Genomic DNA, 9,132 nt, shown 5'->3' with positions numbered 1-9,132 from the left:
CGGTCCCTATTGGACGATCCCTCCAGCGGGTGGCTCCGCTGGTCCACTGGCAGCCTACGTAGGAACCATTTTGTCTGGCCCCTCACTGGCGACCTTACTAGCATGGGTAGCCCTCTCCCTCTCGAAAGGGCAGAGCAGGGGCCTAAGCCCCCTCTAGCCTAGCTCGCCAGGTTACAAGGGCACGCAAGCCCCCCCACCATGACAAGACGGTTCCCATCTGGGGGAGATGGTAAGACATAGGAAGTTAATGAGACGGATAACCTTTCATTCCACACTATCTAATAAATCTAATCTAATAAAGCTGTGTAACTGAAACTACCCCCAAACGTACGAAGAGTACTCCATACAAGGATGGACAAGGCCCTTGTACCCCCCCTCGCGATGGGAACCACTTTGTCGTGATGGGGGGTCTTGTGTGCCCCTGTGACCTGGCGAGCTAGGCTAGACGGGGCTTAGGGCCCTGCTCTTCCCTTTCGAGGGAGAGAGGGCTACCCATGCTAGTACGGTCGCTAGTGAGGGGCCAGACTAAATGGTTCCTACGTTAGCTGCTAGTGCACCAGCCGAGCTATCCGCTGGAGGGATCGCCCATCTTGTGCTGGATGGTTGGGTGTCCAGGCTGGGATGCTTTGGGAGGCGGTCTTAGCACTGTCGTGGACAAACATTTTTTTAAAAACGATTAGTCCGCATGGGGACGAGGTACCCCGTCCACGGCAGCCAGCGCTTGCTCCCATTGTCGTCCCGGGAAGTGGTTTCCCTTGCCCCTGGAGCTAATCTTTTGTGTTACTGTTTGTTTATGGGATAACACAAAAAACTTTCAAGTTCTTGTGAGGTGGCTGACCTGGCCCACGAGACGTCATCTTCAGGTCTGAGTAGGAAGGAGTATTCTCCTCCACAATGGCCTCCCACAGCAGTCTCCTGTTCTGGGAGGTCTTCTGAGGGACGCATTTCTGCTGAATATGACTCCCTTTTGATGGTAAATGTTAATCCATCATTTTCCTATCACGCTTTGCACTCCCTTCTCAAGGTGTATGGCACGGTTCTTCGCATTCGACTTGTTTATGAGAAGGACTTTCCATCTAACCGTTGCTATGTGACTTCTCTGTCATGTGATGAAGCCCGTTTGGCTTATGAACATGTAGCATCTCTGCCCCTTGCCCCTCCAGATGGGAACCGCCATGTCGTGGTGGGGGGGGTTTCGTGCCCCTGTGAACTGGAGAGCTACGCTAGAGGGGGCTTAGGCCCCTGCTCTGCCCTTTCGAGGAGGAGAGGGCTACCCATGCTAGTATGGTCACCATGGAGGGGCCAGACTAAATGGTTCCTACGTAGGCTGCCATTGGACCAGCGGAGCCACCCGCTGGAGGGATCGCCCAAAAGGGGCCGTCCTGTGCTGGATGGTTGGGTGTCCAGGCTGGGATGCTCTGTCATGGACAAAACATTCGTATCATGTGGGGCCTTTGTTTTAAAACGACTGGTCCGCATAGGGACGAGGTACCCCGTCCACGGCAGCCAACGCTCCCTCTCATTGTAGTACCAGTAGGTGGTTACCCTTGCCCCTGGGGCTAACCTTTTGTGTAACTCTTTTTTATGGGAAAACATTCAGGTTCTCGTGAGGTGGCTGACCTGGCCCACGAGACGTCATCTACAGGTCAGATTAAAAAGGAGGATTCCCCTCCACAAGAGCCTCCCACCGCAGTCTTCTGTTCTGGAAGTTCTTCTGAGGGACGCATTTTTGCTGCATATGACTTCCTTGTGATGGTAAATGTTAATCCATCATTTTCCTGTCACGCCTTGCACTCACTTCTCAATGCGTTTGGTACGGTTGTTCGCATTCGACTGGTTTATGATAAGGACTTTCCTTCTAACCGCTGCTATGTGACGTTTATGTCATGTGATGAAGCCCGTTTGGCTTATGAACATGTAGCATCTCTGCCCCTCGCCGTCCATGGCTTTAAAACTTAATTTCTCCAGTCACGTAATATTTCAGACTGTAACTTGGATTACATCCCAAATGTTTTGAAAACTATTTAGAGAATTCAGTTCCAGAAGTTCGCCAGATCCCGCCTCCAAGTTGTTTTTTTTCTTACTTCAGAAATGGGCCTGGAAATTTCATCCATGTTTCCCGGTACCTGGCCAAAGATATCGGCACAATTCCTGAGGGAAACCTCAAGAAGTATGGTAAGGGGATGCTAGTGCGAGCGAAAGATATCACGCAGGCAAGGATGTTGCAACATCTACCATGTCCTTCTGACAGCATGTTTGAGACCGTGAAGGGTCATCCTACTTTTAATTATAGTAAAAGTTGTGTGTACAGTCAGGATCTCTATGAATTTCCTGAGGTGGAAATACTAGCTGTGTCCCAGCTCAGTCCAAAAGGTGACTAAGATGAGGAATTCCTCCAACATGGTCCTTCTCACCTTTTTTGGTTCCACTCTTCCTGACCGTGTTCATATCGGTCCTATCAATCTTAGGGTGAGGCGTTTTATTTCCCGTCCTATTCAGTGTTTCTCGTGCTACGGCTAAGGTCACGGCAAAAATTCATGTAAGGAAGCTTCTCAATGTGGTAATTGCTCTGTACTAGACTCACATTCTGAGAAGCATTGCCATGATGCAGCTGTTTCCATTGCCGTGATGCTCACCAGGTACGTTCCAGGCAATGCCCTAAGTATCGCCTGGAGCAGGACATTCTACAGCTTGCTAACACTCAGTTCATTAGCCTTGGTAGCGCCCGCCGTGAACTCCTGTACAGCCAAAAGGACGGTACATCCTATGCTTCATTGGCCGCTCGCTCTTCAGCTGAGTCTGCCGGTCCGAAGACAACTCCTCCTGCTACCTCTCGCTCTGTTGGGGCGGGTGGTCCTGTTCATTTGGCCAATAGGTTTGCCATTTTGTCCGATGATTCGGTTGAATCATCTCTAAGAAGTGACAAGAATAATACGGACTTGACAAAAGTCACTCATGTAGTTGATGTCCATTTGCCCCCTGTATCGCCTAAGCCTTTGAAGGGCCTGACCAAACGGCACCGCGGCTCTGCGGAGTCGATAGATTGAGCTCAGTCTAAACAATCTAAGGTTTCTCCCGGTGCACATGATCGTGAGTCCTCTAAGGACCAATGCAATGCAATGCAATGGTAGTTCCAGTAGTTTCTGTCCAGACTTCTGTGACGCCCTCCGTCTCAGATCGGGCTTCTTGTGATGAGGACGGTCTTAGCAGGAAGACGTCCGATGATATTGTCACAGCCGTCCCTCGTGGACCCGCTGTGTCAAAAAGTGCAGTCCAGCCTGACCCTCGTCTTCCAATGACCGGTAGGAGTGATGATGGTTCGCATCACTCACCGGTAGGCCGAAAGGCTGCGCTCCAACGACCCGGTACATCTCAACTCGCGGTGTCTTCTCGTCGGTTAATTATTTCTAGTCAGGTGAGTCACGGGCAGCCTTCAAAAGGCTCGCCCGTCATCTTCAAGCTTCTACAGTGGAACTGTAGAGGCCTTCGCGCCTCCTGGGGGGAACTCCGAGCTTTACTGTCGGAGTTCTCTTCAGCCTGTGTAGCTCTACAAGAGACTAGGCTAGGTGATAGTACTTATTCTAGTCCTCCTGGCTATCGCATCTTTTTTAGCACTCCTTTCCCTAACCAGGGCCACCACGGTAGCACAGCTATCCTAGTCAGTCATGACATACCTGTTGTCCCATTGCAACTCAACTCTCCCTTTCAGGTGGTTGCTGTTAAAGTTTTTATGGGACGATCCTACACTATTTGCAGTTTATATCTCCTTCCCCGGCTTCCTGTCTCGAGGGGTGGGCTTGACGTCAGCTGACTCCGCCTTTTCTCTTGTTGGGAGATTTTAATGGCCGTCACCCATTGTGGGATGAAAGTGCTAGTAATCCTAGTGGGGTTTTAATCGGTTCTTTTATTGAGGATGAGGGATTGGAGATTTTAAATTCTGGGGATGTCACACATTTCCATAGTTCTACTGGGACATTTACAGCTATCGATCTTTCTATTTGTACATCTAATTCTTTCTTTGATTTAATTGGCGGGTCCTACCGGATTTACACGGTAGTGACCACTTTCCTATTTTATTGGAATCTGTAAACTCTGAGCCACAGTCCCGGCCCCCACGCTGGGTTTTAGACAAGGCAGATTGGCCTCGATTCACAGACCTTAGCTCTTTTATCTGTCCGTTGGCTGATTTTTCTACTTGTGCTGAGGCTGTTGATTATTTTACCGATTTTTTACATTCAGCAGCGCTTCAGACAATCCCTAGGACGTCCGGTCGCTTTACTAAGCGTCCTCTTCCTTAGTGGACCGCAGCATGAACTAACGCTGTAACAGAGAAACGGGCAGCTTTCTCTCGTCTCCGGCGACATCGTGGGGACCAGCAGTGTCTGGAAACTTTTCGACGCTGCCGAGCTCGGGCCCGCCGCGCTTTGAAAGAGGCAAAAAGAGCCTCCTGGAGAGCTTATGTCTCTTCCATAAACGTCCGCACCACTCTTACGGATGTCTTCAACAAAGTCCGCCGAATTGCTGGGAGTTGCGGACTGCTTTGTCTCAGTGTCATGACTCTTCTCCTGGTCCAGACGACATTCCTTTTGCCTTTTTGCGACATATGTCTGACCGTGCATTTAACTTTTTATCAAATCTTTATAATATGATTTGGCATAGCGGTGATTTTCCATCCTCTTGGGCTGTTGCAGTGGTTCTTCCATTTCCTAAGCCTGGGAAAGATCACCTCCAGTTTACGAGCTATCGTCCTATATCTCTGACATCTTGTATCTGTAAAGTGTTGGAAAAGATGGTAAATGTAAGGCTTATGTGGTACTTGGAGAGGGGAAGTACTTGTCATCGGTACAGTATGGCTTCCGAAAAATGAGGTCTACTACTGATTCTCTTCTATCCCTGGAGTCTTCTACTTGTGAGGCTTTCACTAATCACCACCACCAGGTAACCGTTTTTTTTTTTTTTTATCTGGAGAAGGCCTACGACATAGCTTGGTGTCATGGCATTTTACGTTACTTATATAATTTTGGCCTCCGTGGCCGCCTTCCTATTTTTATTCAGCAGTTTTTATCCAGATGTCTTTTACGGGTTCGAGTGGGAAGTGTTCTCTCTGAGGCTACTGCTGTAAGTGATGGCGTCCCTCAGGGAAGTATTCTTAGTGTTATTCTATTTGCAGTCGCCATAAATGGTGTTACAGATACTCTACCGGATGACGTTCACAGCTCCTTATATGTGGAAGACTTGTGCATCTCTTTTGCTGCTGCTAGGATGTCACTGATTGAGCGAAAGCTACAACTGGCAATCATTCGGGTTTCCAGTTGGGCCAACATAAATGGTTTTCGTTTCTCCACCTCAAAGACCGTGTTTATGCATTTTTGTCGTAATCGTGGCGTTCATCCAGATCCCGATTTATATTTAGCCAACAGACGCATCTTATGTGTGGAAGCCACTCAATATGTTGACCTATTGTTTGACAACCATCTTACTTGGGTTTCCCATTTCCGTTCTCTTAAAGCGTCTTGTAGGACGGCACTATCCCTTATTCGGGTTTTGAGTCACACCTCTTGAGGTGCGGACAGGGACACTTTGCTGCTTCTGCACCGTACACTTATACTTCCAAAGCTGGAATACGGCTGTGAGATCTACTCATCCGCAACGGATGCAAGGCTACGCGTGCTAGACTCCGTGCCTCATGCTGGGGTCCGCTTGTCTACGGGTGCATTTCGGACATCTCCAATACCTAGTCTATTATTGGATGCTGGATTCTGGCCGCTCGACCTTCGGCGCCAGTCTTCGATGCTCCGGTGTTGGTTTCGCACCCACCGTCTTCCTGATTCTGTCCCTTGTCTGTCAATATTGCGGGACTCTCGTTCGCAGGTGTATGTCACTCGACCTGGTCTCCCTAAACCTTTTGGCCATCAAGTTGCAATTCTCATGGCGGATTTATCTATCGACCCCACTCCTGTGTACTCTTTCCGTCTCCCACGAGTTGGTTATTGGCAGCTTCCTGTTATCTCATTATGCCCTCCTGCCATGGATGGCAAGAAGGATTTTCTGCCAGCTCTGTCCCACACACGGTTCTTAGAACGATTTTTTAACCATTCTGATGATATCCCCGTTTTTACTGATGGTTCTAAATCCGACGCAGGCGTTGGGTTTAGTGTGGTTTTCCCCTCTTTTTAACGGTGTGGCAGCCTTCCATCAGTGGCGTCCGTGGGGCGGGGCTGACTGCCATAGTCCTAGCTTTACAGATAAATTTAATGTCCCTGTTTTGTCTTTTACAATTTTTAGTGACTATCACAGTGCTCTTACTGCTCTCTCTTGCACTGTCTCCTTAATCCTTTGGTTTTATCAGCCCTGAAGTGGCTATATCTTTTTACCAAACGAGGATACCATGTTGGGTTCTATTAGGTCCCTGGTCACGTTGGTGCTCCAGGGAATGAACACGCAGACCACCTCGGTAAGGAGGCAGCAAGTCGCGCTCCATCTCCTTCCCATGTTCCGTTTCGAGATGTATTTCATGTAATTCGTGTGGTGGTTGCAGCAATTTGGCAGAGGAGATGGCTAACGGGGGTCGCAACCTGGAAAATGGGAGAGATCACTACTTCCACACTCCCTCAGTGGACATACATCCATGTCCGTGATCGCCGTGCACAGACTTTATTGGCGCGACTTCGTATAGGTCACATGTACCTTACACATAGGTACCTCCTGACCAGGGACCCTCAACCTTACTGTGATGACTGCTTGGTGCCGCTCACCGTGCGGCACCAGTTGGTAGAGTGCCCTAGTTTGATCGAGTTACGACACCACTACCTCTGCTGCTGTCGCGGTAGAGATAGCGGTGTCTATTATATCTTAAAGGTCCTTGGACCAGAGAGTCTGGCCCAGGGCCATGTCGTTTTTAAGTTTTTGGGAGAAGCTGGCCTTTTCCCAAATATTTGAATTTTATTCTTATTTTATTATATGCATTTTAATATTTTATTTAATTTTATTGTCTTTTTTAGTTTTTAGATACTGTATTGTTTTTAACTGTTTTTATAGTTTTTTTTTTTTTAACTACTCATTTTAAATTATGGAAGCGGCGCCAAATGACCTTAGCCATTGCGGCGCCTAATTTAAAATCCATCCATCCATCGTATCTCTTGATTGTCTTCAACCTCTTTCTAACCGCTGAAATCATGCATTTCTCTCTATCTTTTATCGCTATGTTCATGCTAACTGTTCTACTTATCTTACTAACTGCATACCTTTTTTTCTCCTGTAGCCTCTTTGCACATGGCTTTCTTCTTTCCTATTCTCTTCAATTCTCTAAAACAAGAGTTAACCAGTATTCTCAATCATTCATACCTTTCACTGGTAAACACTTGAACTCCGTGCATGCTTTTGTATTTTAACAGAGAGGTGTCAAGATATTTGTCCCAGGCTTTTGACTGATTCTTTCAATCATTATTGGAGACTGCAATTCCAGTAGGCCTTTTTTTTATAATTGTTTTATCTATCTATCTATCTATCTATCTATCTATCTATCTATCTATCTATCTATCTATCTATATATATATATATATATATATATATATATATATATATATATATATATATATATATATATATATATATATATATATATATATATATATATATATATATATATATATATATATATATATATATATATATATATATATATATATATATATATATATATATATATATATATATATATATATATATATATATATATATATATATATATATATATATATATATATATATATATATATATATATATATATATATATATATATATATATATATATATATATATATATATATATATATATATATATATATATATATATATATATATATATATATATATATATATATATATATATATATATATATATATATATATATATATATATATATATATATATATATATATATATATATATATATATATATATATATATATATATATATATATATATATATATATATATATATATATATATATATATATATATATATATATATATATATATATATATATATATATATATATATATATATATATATATATATATATATATATATATATATATATATATATATATATATATATATATATATATATATATATATATATATATATATATATATATATATATATATATATATATATATATATATATATATATATATATATATATATATATATATATATATATATATATATATATATATATATATATATATATATATATATATATATATATATATATATATATATATATATATATATATATATATATATATATATATATATATATATATATATATATATATATATATATATATATATATATATATATATATATATATATATATATATATATATATATATATATATATATATATATATATATATATATATATATATATATATATATATATATATATATATATATATATATATATATATATATATATATATATATATATATATATATATATATATATATATATATATATATATATATATATATATATATATATATATATATATATATATCCGTGGCTTATCAGTACTGCATTGCATTATGGGTTCCTACCAAGGAATATACAGAGAGGAAGTTGTGGTGTGGGTTAAAGTTTGGGGGACAGCGACGGTGTTGCCATCGGTTAGAAGCAAGTACTTTCATAGAAAACGTTTTCAGTACTAACTTAAAAATATTTCCACCATGCTTCCTCCCTACTCCCTATTTTTCCCTGCATTCTCTCGTGGTTATGAACTTATAAGGCAAATAAAACATGTTATATATATATATATATATATATATATATATATATATATATATATATATATATATATATATATATATATATATATATATATATATATATATATATATATATATATATATATATATATATATATATATATATATATATATATATATATATATATATATATATATATATATATATATATATATATATATATATATATATATATATATATATATATATATATATATATATATATATATATATATATATATATATATATATATACACAATAATCCTTACTTGCACCGCCTACGTTTGTCTTGTGAACCCTTCTGCCTTGGT

This window comes from Portunus trituberculatus, chromosome 27, assembly GCF_017591435.1.
Source record: "Portunus trituberculatus isolate SZX2019 chromosome 27, ASM1759143v1, whole genome shotgun sequence".
NCBI lineage: Eukaryota > Metazoa > Arthropoda > Malacostraca > Decapoda > Portunidae > Portunus > Portunus trituberculatus.
This window is presented reverse-complemented; position numbering follows the sequence as displayed.